The sequence below is a fragment of the Mesoplodon bidens genome (assembly GCF_964165515.1).
Source record: "Mesoplodon bidens genome assembly, chromosome: 9".
NCBI classification, from domain to species: Eukaryota; Metazoa; Chordata; class Mammalia; order Artiodactyla; family Ziphiidae; genus Mesoplodon; species Mesoplodon bidens.
The window spans coordinates 73,000,348-73,013,708 of record NC_138166.1 but is presented as its reverse complement, the minus strand read 5'-3'; the positions used below and the strand labels follow the sequence as shown (position 1 = coordinate 73,013,708).

At 34.3% G+C, this 13,361-nt stretch overlaps 1 long non-coding RNA gene across 1 annotated transcript; it reads left to right on the top strand.

The window, feature by feature from the left end:
• Positions 1 to 2,646: 2,646 nt before the first annotated feature.
• Positions 2,647 to 7,502, top strand: LOC308622908. Its single transcript, XR_014016704.1, has 3 exons — positions 2,647 to 2,700; positions 2,811 to 2,913; positions 7,486 to 7,502. It is a non-coding gene; the product is annotated as an uncharacterized lncRNA (long non-coding RNA).
• Positions 7,503 to 13,361: the final 5,859 nt, after the last annotated feature.

Below are 13,361 nucleotides of genomic sequence, written 5' to 3'. Positions count from 1 at the left end.
AGTTATAAAACTACAAATGATTTGTAATGCAAAATGGGACTGACACACTTGAAGATTAGGGCTCTGTGTACTAAAATGACTGAGATTATAGCTAACAAAAGGCATAAAATGCATCAATAAATAGCTGCCAAAGTAACTTAAGATTATTTTAAACATCCTAGTAAATGCTAGAACAACAGCAACAAAAAACTTATGCTTATAATTTTACAAGTAGCAGTTTACTTCAAAATAATGGAACAAAATTCCTCTGTGTAGGTCAGCTGGAAGGCAGATAGCAAACCAGTTATGCTTTTTTTTTTCTAGGCAGTATAATTTTTTTCTCTTATGTCATTCTTTTACATGTCAACATATGAACTTGATTTTTTAAATCTTTAAGGAACACTGGACAAGTTGAACTTAATTATATATTCTTTTTTCCTTAACTTTTTAAAAACGAATCAACCAAATGCCTTATCCTATTAACATATCTAAGATGAGTCACAAATTAAAACCTAATGAAAAATAATTTTCATACTTAATGTTTACTGCTGAGATGACTTACGTTAACAGGGTAAGTTGGGGCAATCTATTTAAGCAATACACACTAATGGATATTTTCAACTGTCTGATTACAGGGAGACTGAAAGTCAGGAAATAATTTGAGGCATATAACCTGAGATGCTATAACCTGAGCTTTTGAATAATACTTGAAGAAATGACTAAATACTACTTTTTTCTGTATAATCTTCAAAAACCTACATGATAAGCCTCTTGCCCTGTTGCACTTGCAAATAGCACGTATAAGACCTGCCTCTGAAAGCATCAGGAAAGTGCTAAGAGCTTGGATCCAAAGTGACCTTCTGCTGGAGAGGAAGCTCATGGCTGACCCATTTTCAGTGCTTTGGTTCTGTTTGCTTCCTATCCCTTTTTTCTCCGTATGTCCTCTACTTGAATTTAATTCCTTCCATTTTATTCTCTCTTCTCCTCTGCCTAATGACTGTTCAATAAAAATGAGACCAAGCCCATAGCTGTGATTCTGCTAGGTGTGGGGGAAAAAAACAACTTAAAATCCATCGAAACCTTCAAATATTTGTCCTTTATTTGCATGCTGAGAGCTTGAAAGTGAGGCATAAGCCTCTCAATATTAGTAACCTAGAACTAGAATTATAGTAAAGACTTTTTTGTAGAGGAGCTAATACATCTTTGGAAACAGGAAATAGTACATTTCCAAGGAATCTCTAAGTTTTGCTGTGAATAGTTGCATTCATTAGCTCAACTTTACTCAAAGTAGGAAGTTCATTTCTGAACATTTCTGGAAACCCCATGTGTGCTAAGTTTAGTTAACTGTAAAATATATTTGACCAAAGCATGGAGGAAGGATATTTCCTTTCCTTGCTTATTTTTCCAGTACCATAAAATACGCTCTCACATTTACAGTATGTCAGAGTGATGTCATATGCAGAACATAAAAACAGATTGTTTTCAGTATGTGGGTAAAAAAACCCTCAGGACTCACTAGGAGCCCTAAAACCAAGATATTATACTGAGACTGTATTGGACTGTAAGGAGTAGGCTAGGTCCCTATGAAAACCAGGGTGTGACTTACCTATCACATGGTCAACTTATTCTCCTTTCTCACTTAGTCCATCTTATGAAATTATTAAGTTTTGGGGTGAAAAATACCGTGCAGTGTGAGGTCAAGCTACTCATGCAAGAAAACTTGCCATTTCTAGATATTTTGAGCACCAGGCCTGCAGTATATCTTTCATTCACCCTTAGCTTAACATTTATTTACTCACCAGAGCCAAGGAAACTGACTCTTCTGGGGTTCTTTGAGTGCAATGTTTATTCACTCATTCATTCATTCATTCACAAGCCCCTGCAAAGCTTCCAGGCACCACGGGGATAAAGATGAACAATGCAGTGCCTCCTTCTTTAAAGGCCTAATAATTACCTTGGCATTATACCCTCATCAAGTGACTTGGCCTTCTTCTTCTTCGTTTTGACTCTCATCTTCAATATTAACTGATATATTTTCACTGAAAGAGACAATTGCATTTGTCTTTCTTACCTCACTAAGCTGTGGATTTCTGCTGGGAAAGAACTATGCTTCATCATTTTTATAAACCCAGAGTAAATGGTCAATAAAAATGTATAGAATGAATGAGTGAATGAGTGGATGAATGAATGAATGAACAGGCTACATAACAGCACAATTATACTTGCTTTGTGATCTGCAGCTTGCTAGTGTTCAGTCTGAGATGCTCAAACATCCCCATGGCACAGTATTGCCAATAATCTTAAACATTCTTTTATTCCAAACTATGGTTTGGGGAAATTTAAAAGAAAAAGCAGAAGGGGAAGCTCATGATTCAAATATGGGACAGAGGTGCCAACTGCTTATTGTGTAGCTTAGCTATACTTGAGAATAAAATAGACTCAAAATCAGGATGAGATCCCCAGAACTTTCTACGTTTATTCCAATCAAGATATGTCAGATTGACATTTAGAACATTTAACACTCTTTAAATGATTCCTCAGTTGATATTTCCTTATGCAGTTTGTATCTCATTTGATCTACTGTTTAATTATCGTGAGTGTCATATGGTCTGATTGTCTTAAATGATTCTCCATAATATTTCTCCCGTATACACAGGATCTCATCATCGCCCTAGCCCCCTGCATCACCACCCCTCTGGTTGCAACACAGAAGCGTTTGGGGTAACATATTCTTTTTTCTCTTTTTAATACAAATCCAGCCTGGCAGGCACAGTGCTGTGTATAGACTGGATTGAATCAAAGCACTATTCTCCTACTTTTCCCATGTATAGGAAGTGATACTAACAAGAATCAGATTTTCCTGGACCTGTAACAGAGGAAACAACTTCTGGCACAGTAATTCTTTGAACTGGAACCATGAGGGCAAGTACTAACGTATCCTTCTATTGCATGCAATGTCTTATGCACAAAAGCAGTTTTTTTGACAGTTGAAATCAACTGAATCAGATTTGTGTTACTAAATTTTTTAGGGTATGTGAATATTTTTATTTATTATGAAAGATTCTGTGTTCACAATTCATCTGGTCAGATCAGGAGTTTCATTTTTATTCCATGTAATTTACTTATGGAATGGATTTAAGACAGATGTTTAGGAAGATGTTTTATAAATATTTTCATTTGATCAGAAGAAGAAGACAACTAATAATCCAAAAATATTAATAATCCAACAACACGATCTTGTATTGTTGGATTAGTATTCATTAAGCACCCACAGGATTTGGTGTAAGAAGCCTAGAGCCTGTGATCTGCCATTGATTAGCTGAGTGACCTGAAGCAACATAATTAACTTCTGAGAAACTCACTTTCCTCATCTGTAAAAATGGAGCTAATTATACCAACCTCAAATGGTTGTTAAGGTTCAAAGGATATCATGGAAGTAAATGTGCTTTTCAAACTGTATGGTTACTAAAATCATGTAATATAATATTATTTTATTTCCATTAGACTGTGAGCTCTTTTAGGGCTAGGATCATGTATTCATCTTCGTAAAAATTTCTACACTTAACAATATTCCTGGCATGTAGCAGGTGCTCAATAAATGCAGAATAAATGCACAAATGAATAAATTCAGGATATTAGAGCTACGAAGATGCCTATGATCCTTGCCCTCAGAAAACTCATAATCTAATAAAGGAGGTGGATATATGTACAGCATACTATAACACAATTTAAAATTACACCTGCACAACCTCAGCAGTGTCATGTTAATCAGTATCTGGTAATTTCTCTATTCCTTCTTTTCTGTGTGCAAACATCTGCAGAACAGTATGCAAACACAAATTGAAGCTCACGCTGATATGTGCTATTTTCAAATTACTATGAATTTTACCATATGAACAAAGAAAAATAAAATCAAAGGTTTTAGAGTTGGAAGAGATACTTTAGATAACATATCTAGTGAGGAAAGCAAGCCTATATTATGTGCACGTTCTTTTAAAGAAGATAGGTGAACAACCCCCATTTACTATTTCCCTATATTTGATGTAGGAACAATGGTCTTCCAGAAAATCTATACTGACTGACCTTTGTGATTTCTCATGATAAAGGGAAAGTAAGCGTAATGTTTAACTCTAGTGAAAAAATCTTGAATTGATTAAGATGTCGGGTATAATAACTTACATCTCAAGGATATTTCCTACCAGAAATGTTCTTGTTCACAAACCAGAGAAAGCTCTGCTTACTTAGTAGGTGCTTAAATAATTCCTGTTGTATGAATGAACCAAATAACCTCTTAGGTCCTTCTTTCCTCTGAAATTGCTTGAGGATGAAAAGCCTAGAACAATCAGGGATTAGACACTCTAGCCCTCTTTGATGCAGTTTGCATCTGGAACCTTAAATCGCTTCTCAGCTGGAAGATGGTGTTGAACACTAATTGGCCACAGCTGCTTTATTGGCAAAGGGAAGAAAACACAGGTCACTTCAAAGTTTGGCTTAGTCTCACCCACAATTCAGCGTCAGTCATTTGTGTGGCTCTAGTAAGGTCCCAAAGCAATGGGCAAAGGATTTAAGCTGGAGGATTTCGAGTACAGCCATCAATTCTATTAAGCAGAGGAATTCTAACAGCATCCGACAGCTGCTGTCTTCATTTTCAGATGCATAATATTACCTTGTATTTGTATTTCTTCCAAGCATTTCATCTTTATATCAACATTCCATTAGGGCAAATAGTGATATCTTTATACGTTGAGGATAGAGAAACCAAAGCACAGAGGAGTTAGGGACCTCCTAAGGTGACCTGTTTAGTGACAGAGCAGTGACAATAATCCAACACTGCAGAAATGAGAAGTTGGGTCGACTGAGTGCCATTCCAAGAGTGTTTGTTTTTCACTAGAATGCTTTTCTGTAACAGCACATCTGGTGCCTACTTGGTGGTCCCTGCGGTTAGAATGGGAATAAGGGTGAGGATGACATTGAATGGTGGGAAATGATAAATTCTGAATCAGTTTATTGCAGCCTGAAAAAGGTGTATGAAAACACAGCCCCAAACTAAAAAGTGAAATGAAAAATATTGCCCAGGTTTAGGGCAGAAAAGACTCTGATTCTCTTCCTTCCTTCTTTTCTTTCTTTATTCCCCCCTTGTTTGCACCCAAAAGAGAAGCATAAAGGGCAATAGTAGGTGTATAAAAATTAATAATTAAGACAAGGGTCTGAAACAAACCTAAAATAAGAATGAAATTGTATTTGCAGAGTTCTTTCCTGTTGCCAGTGTGTGTGTGTGTGTGTGTGTGTGTGTGTGTGTGTAAATGAGGCCCTCAAGCAAGGCATAAGGTAGTAAGTGAAGAATGGTTTGCATTTATGCCCCTTAGCCAGACCCGATTGTGACTTTTCCTTTTCCAACGAGAATTCTGGCAAACTCGGAAGGCTTTTGTTTTCACCTTCACTCTTTCTCGTGTACTATGGTGCTTGTGGAAATTAGTCTTTTTGTGGAACATGAATGGTGAGATCTATTAAGATCAGAAAGAGTGCAAGGAAACCATTCACGAGGTGTACATGCCGATAGAGACAGGGTTCAACATTGTTAGGGGAAATAGTTATAAACTGAAATGTGCAGTTTCATTTGAAGAACACACAGCAAGCTACGAATGTGAATAGCTTTATTTTAAAGAAGAAAGAATCAGAAAGGATAGACAAATATGTTGCTTTATGTTCTTCTACCTTCGGACACTTTCTGTTAGCCATTATAATTATTTTTAAATATAAAAAAAATCTCATTCAAAGCCTTTAAATTTTGAAGCTATTTTTTTTCTCTGAAGAAATGCCATTCTAAACTGGAAACAAAGTCAGGGAAATGAAATTTGAGTGACACTCTCCAGTAACCCCTACCCCCCTACTACCAATCTCATTTAACTGGCTGCCAGCCACCAGCCCAAATTTGAAAAGATTCATGAAGCATGCTTCCTCGGAATTATGATGTCCTGTTTTATGGGATGTTCAGACTTTGGTAAGAATGGAAAGATAGATCCTCTTCAGCATTAACTGAGATATATTAGTATGAGGAATATAAGGGCTGTTAATAACCTGCCTTGCAAATAGGCTCTAAAATTTCATTGTCCTAAGGAGAAATTGAAGAGTTTTATTAAAGACAATAGGAAGAATTAAAAATGGATAAGAAAACTGGGGACTACACTGAAAGTAAAAAATAGTCTCACAAAATACTCCTTTCCTAAATTTGGATGAACATCTGAACAATAACAAAACCTAAAGCTCTATTGTGGTTAAATTTTTAAAAGTGTATGTAACAGTTGTCATTATTATAGAAGCGAATTTCAGAAATTGTTACTGTAAGCAACTGGTTCCCACAGCTATAATACTTTCCTTAAAAATTGTGACCATATTTCAGTGCTGAGTTAATTACTACACCTTTGGATTATCAACTTCTTTCACTTTCTTCCTTATGCCTGGAGCACTTTCTTAAATTATGTAGCTCTGGGTCATGGTGTTTTTCTGAACTCAGGTGGATGTCCTAATTTAAATTAGAACTTATTACCTAGTTCATAAACACAGTTAGTAGACCCAGATTTCTCTGGGATTTACTGCTATATCTCTAGCCAGAAAACATATCCTAATTATCATATTTACCATTACCATTGTTTAAAGTAGAAAACTGTAATAAGTGATTAAAATTAGTTATACATCAGAGGGAGAATTAAATGCAATTGTATGAAGGACAGAGGAAAACTAATCTTAAAACTAAGGAGCACCAGTTGAATGAGACACTCTAATCCAGAGGCAACTGTTTTCTCTAAATAACCTGTACTTGGGTGCCTTCTTACACTGCATTTGCCAGCCTTTGCTGTTTCTCTTAAAAAATAACATTGAATTAATATTTTATTATTAAAAGTTATGGTTTATGGAAAAATGGAAAATCCCCAATCCCTGCTCCACCCTCCACCCATAGAAAAGTGCTTTGATATTTTATATGTAAAACAATTACCTACAATTAAAGTATAATTCAACAAACAAATAAGGCTATAGTTCCTAGCTTATGGAATGCCCCCAAATTCTGGTTGCCCTCTTTTACAAATCTTGTCTTTCTTCTTAGACACCTGTAACATGTTTTCCAAAATCTAATGTCTAAGAAGTTGTCTCCCTCACGCACTTTGTTGGCTCCGTTCGGAAAATCATTATTTGCCTAAACAAATCGCACGTACTCAGGATGAAAGAGGAGTTTAGTTGGCTGTCTTGTGGACGCTGTCTTAAAATAGCGTATGCAAGTTCCGTTTCTCAGTTGAAGCATAAACAATAAAACCCCATTCCAAGGCACTTGCATTTTTTTCCACTAGAGGTCTCTCTCGTAACAGCTTTCCTTTTGCTTGGGCTCATTAATTATTTTACTCAAAGGAACAATTCTACCTTTTAGATTGGAATGCTGCACTTAACATGTTATGCTAGAGAAAGATATAATACCTTCTCAGCTTGTTCTCTTCCTTGATGAGTAGATATCAGGTTGACTGAATGAATCACCTTGAGTATTTTATTACACAATGGCTATACTTTAGTAAAGAAGTTTGAATTTTCACCTACGCTTCCAAAAGTCTCGAAATTTGACCAGTTAAAACAATGTACTACAATAAATATGCCTTATCAACGAGCACTAAATGGTCAGGCTTTGAATTCTTCAGAGAACATCCATGATTTGGTTCCAACTTAGATCATATAATTGCAAGCCTGAATCATTTTACATTCATTTCTTCCACTTTTGCAAGAAAAGAAAGCATATTTTCTCATTTGTGTAAGGGTATTTAGTTTTTGCCATTTCCTTGTATATCTCTTTTATAGAAAATAAAGTATTCAAACAGATCTATATTATATTATGAAGGGTTTTTTTTGTTTTTAATGTATGTTTTCTGGGGGAAATACTAATTAAGAACTTTGTTTTTTACTCAAAAAAGTCTTCTGTCATTAATTCAGACAAAAAGACCAATAAGATTCAACAACATTGAAACAGAAAGAATCAGAAATGAAAATGAGCACTGACTACTCTCAAAGATTAATACAAAATTGTATTGAACGCAGTACTATAGAATGAATCACACTGACATCAGTCTCAAAGCCACTTAAATATTCAGAAAACCCAAAGAGTGTTCAGATTTCTGAGGATGGAAGTAGAAAGATAGTGCTGTGCTCCTGACACAAGAAATTCAATGGGAAGATGTGAAATGTGAAGAAGCAAAGGAAAGCCTAGCAAATCAATTTTAGTGTTACACTGAAGGTAGAGTGTGTCTGCATGCACGGATACAGTGGCTAAGCACAGAGCAATGCTGTATAATGAAAAAGGGCGCGGGGAAATTTGACAAGCTGAAAAATGTACCACCACCTGGCCGGGAGAACACAGACCTGTCAGACAACAGTTTGGAGAATCAGGAACTATACTATAACAGAAGCAGAAAATAGATGATATGCTATTTACATTATTGAAATTTTATTCTGCTACCCAAAGAGTTTACCTGATACCCCTTCCTCCAGTTGTGATTTATTAACCAGTTTAAGTACATATTTTCTTTCAACACCAGTTCAGACATATCAATCAATGTATTTTATAACTGAATCACTGGTCAATTAATAACCAAAAAAATGATGAAATTAAATATAAGGTTGGCACATTTTTCAACCTGAGTGACTAGATTGAACAGATATTTTTACAAAGTTTTGGTCTCTTTGTGTTAGTGACAGCCCTCCCATTCACCCTCCCCTCCCCCCCCAAAAAAGCATATGCTGGTGATCAGTTTGAGCTGTTCAGATGGCTGAAATAATAGCATAGGCATGACAAACAGGAAGAAATCTTAGAGACCAAATTTTTATTTTACATTTGAAGAGATTGTTCAAATCGGTTATGTGACTACTGTTGGACGCTTATATGACTGGATTATTCTGGTAGTTGAGAAAAAGACCTAATTTGTTGAAAAACAAATAAACAGCAGCTTGGTAGCATCATAGACAAAGGCTATACACCACAGAGAAATACAGATTCTAAAAGCTTTGCGAGTTAAGGACATGTTAATAGCATCTTATTATGGAAAAACTTATTTTTGAATATTAATTGGCTCATTTTAGCGGAATGTAAAATAAGCGCTATCTTTAAGAAAGATGGTTTTTCAGGATAGGCATTCAATGCAGGAGGGTTTTTTTTTAATCTATCAGAGGACACTATGCCCCTAAAGGTATGTTTCTGTTCTTAACTTATGAACTATTATCTCTGGTTTCAGGCAGATCTTCTTTATTTTTTATTTAATTCAGAAAATTCTAATTAATAAGCGGATAGATTGACCTAGTCACCCACACCCAATAGAACTAACAACAAAATGATCCAAATTAGAACAATGAAGAAGCGTTCTATTTAAGTGGTTGTTTTTTCTTTCTTTCTTTTATTTTATTTTATTTTATTTTATTTTTTGCTCTTTCTAAGCCAGTTTGTTTGAATTTAGTCCATAGTCAAAATTGTGCATTTCGAAGTACGATTTTGAAAAAGGGATGATAAAATAAATCGTCATTAATATACGGAAGCTGAAAATCTCTACAAGAGAAATTAGAAGTGAAGGAACAAACCAGGCTCTTTCTTTGAAAAATATGATATTGCATCTTTGTGAGATCTTTTTTCCACAAATCTACCTAAGCAGGGTAGTTAACAACTATATTTCTGTGTGTTTGTCAAGTCATTTTATTCAAATTATTGACATTCTGATGTTGAACATATTATGGAAGAAAAATATTATAAGCAATTTCCAAACTTTAAAAAGTCATTAATTTTTTTTCTTAGTAGCCCTTTAGGTAAAAATAATGTGTTTATTCTATTAGTTACCAGGGAATTATAAAGGAATGCAATTGGTTTGAATTAGATTGGTTCAGACTTCAATGCAATCTTAATAATTAGAAGGCTTTACTTTTAATATGTTTTGGAGTGAGGGAAAAACAACCTAGAACTGCCCCCCTCAAATGCTTTTCTCATTTCGTCTTCCTTTTTCATTATTTCTCCCTCTATCTTTTAATCCTTCTTTAATCCCTCTTTCATTGTCCTGTGATATTTTAGAAAGTTATTTGCTTAACTTTTGTTCCCACTTCCATTTTAAATCCTAGATGAGTTTCATGAGGTCAATGAAAACCATTTGGAAGACAACGTAAATTCATTTTGGTGATTTTTAAAGGATGTACTTCTTAATTCATGTGTATATATAGATTTTTTCCCCTTTTTTGTCTACCACGGGAATAGAACTATTCAGGTACTCCCTCCCAGTATTAAATTATACACTGTAGTAATCCCTGATCGGAGATAAAAATGCCAGGAAGATATGGATCAACTGTGAAAAACTGAGAAAACTGGGTTTATTGCCTAGGGAATAAGTTGAGCTTTCTTGCTGTGTGGCCAATCAGGGTGTGGGTGCAATTTATTAGAAAAACCCAGGAATAGGTTCTTGTTTTGGAAATTTGCATGTTTTTTTTTTTTCTCTGCCCATTTTTTTTTCTCTCTAAGCTTTTAACAAGTGTTTCACTTGATGGCGTGATTTACGGCTGGTTGTTAAGGTAAAATAGCATATTATCCTGCCTGCCCAATGACTTTTCTCTGATTAAATCATGCAGAAGTTTGTGTAGGGAAGAGCAACAGGCACTTGGATTTAGCTCTGACTTGGGTGAACTTAAAAGGAGAATTTGTCTTTTCTTTCTTTAAAGGACTTTTTCTTAATGGAGAAATTATTTTTCTGAAGCAAATGTTTCAAACCATCTTATTGACAGTTCTTTCAGTCTGGCAGGTAACTAAAATGGTACAGGAAACAAATAATGATGGAATGTCACTGGCTTTATTTTACTTTTAAAAGGAGCTACTTTATTTTCATAGGACTTTGACATATTTATGTGATTTCTCTTTCCTTTAAAGTACAAGCGAGTAGTTTTTAAAAAACTCTTTGTCAGTAGCCATCTGATACATCATTTCAATTGCTTTGTTTACAGCAAAATTTTGACATAAATAAATAAGAATATTGAACTAGTACAAATGCCTTGAGCAGTCAGCATAGTGAATCAGACATCAGCTGTCATAGTGAGCTGAAACACGTCTACATACTGAGTAGAATGTTTGGTGTGCCTAATCAGAACAGTATGTAATCTGCAAGTACATATGAGGGCTTGCCAAGCCAGAATTATTTACAAGTTGCAGTTTGTGTCCTGGAAAGTTTCATAAATGAAGAAAAAGATATCTGAAAAAAAAATGGGAAAGAAACATGTAAGTTTCAAATATACAACTTAAAGAATGAATAAAAAATTTTTGAGCTTTTTATTCAATAGATGCTATCAAACAGCTGAAGTTTTATAGCTCAATTCCAATCAAAAGTTTTCATTAAAATTTCTTGTTTGTATTATTTTTTATACTGATCCTCTACTCCTGGTTCCTTGTGGATCTGGCTTCAGAAAAAGTCTCTTTTTGGTTAGTTTTCTGTTTTCTAATTCTCAACTCAAAATGCCAAAGCATGATTGGTTGACAACTTAGTCATATAAAAGAATATGCCTGTGGTTGTATATTCCATGCAGGTTGAGGTAAACCTTGCTTGTTGAAGGTAAAATAACGTGCAGTATTAAGAAGGGCATATATGGATTCTTGAAAGAGAAGGAAGGAGACAGTCAAGTTTAAGAAGAGCTTGGAATGAGCAAAATTTATTTTTAAGGACCTCGGAGTCCTCTTCTATACCCTTCTTTCAACTTCAAACCCTAAGCATTCTTATGCTTTCTTTCCTTCTTTACATAATTTTTCCTGATCCCACTCACTATTTTCAAAGCATTTTAATGGCCATTAAATTGTTAAATAAAATGGGATAAAAATGTGTCTTTGACATTTCAGAAAAATTTTACCTACTTCCTGTCCCTAAATTCACACCACAGATTATTTACCCATATATTAGCCTGTTTGAGCTCACTTTGCATACATACATGTATTTTAAAATACAATATAAAAAGCTAGATCTCCATTTGAGTAGTTTAATTCTATGTTTATTAAATAATCAATAACCATGATAAATAGTATGGTATTTTTAAAATGCAACTTTGAAAGAAGTGGCTAATAACTGATAAAAAGGTAATAATTTCATAATTACAGTTCAAGTCACTTTTTCTCCTATTAGTGTCTAAAGGTAGCTGGCATACGTAGATATCAAAATGTTGTAGTATATTCTGAGTGTCTCTTCTTAGGAGAAAAGATTTTCACTGTCTTATTTTTCACCTTATTTTCTCTTATTTTTCACCTCGTGATAAATTGTTCACACATGAGACACAGCTAGATAGAAGACGTAGGGATGAAAGCATTTTGTGGTAAATAGGTTATTTGTTATTAGTTATATGAATATGAGGATTTCTTTTTAGTTTAACAATAGCATATCTAAAACAGTGTCTTTTTTGAAAAAGACTTGCTATTTTATGTCTCACACTACTTAATTGTCACCTAAAATTTGTCAGTAAATAGGTCTATGTGAACTTCTTTAAACTTACAATGGCTGTTAACCCTTTCTTACCTTATGATATTTCAATCTGTTAAAACCTAATATCTTTTCTTAAATTCATGCTGCCAAATCACTACGAGAATCATCATTAGAACTTAGCTTGAAAACATGGCATTGATCAAACTTGATGAGAAAAGTTAGTGCTTTCTTTTGTCCACAAGAAAATAAGATTCCAAAGATTTTATGTAACTTTTCAATAAAGCCTTAAAGTATGTACTTGTAGGGGAAAAAAGCAGAAATAGATCTCTTTCTTGTCAGTAAGAAATTAAATTTTAGAAGTGCTGGCAGCAATATTGGATAGTGACGCTCTTTGTAGAATCTTACTATCTAAGTGACTGCTGTGTCTGTATGATATTTGATGGTATTAGTAAAACAAATAGTTTTAGGTAATTAGAAATTTCAAGATGTTAGTCATTGTGTAGGGAATAATCTGGATTTGGGAATAATTCTGATTTGTTTTTGTTTTGTCTAAATGCTTACTGCTATGTATACATTGACCATAATATTCCAATCGGTTATAGTAAAAATGGATAAATGTGCCCAAACAGCTCCTTATTTTTTGCCATTAAAAGTGGCAGAGACTTAAATTTTTATAATAAATAAGGACAATATTTAAAGATATAAATGGAGAGTTATAGGTACAAAGTTTTATAACTCAAGTGTTCATTCAGTAGAAAGCTACTCTATCAGTTCTTGTTCTCAAGTATTCCTCATAATCCACAGCGTTGTTTAAAATAGGTTCTGATACTAGAAAACATAGAAGAAAATTTATTTTGAAAATAAATGTGCATTTTTCAGAAAATATATGAGAATATCTATGAAGCCAGAAATTTTGTTACT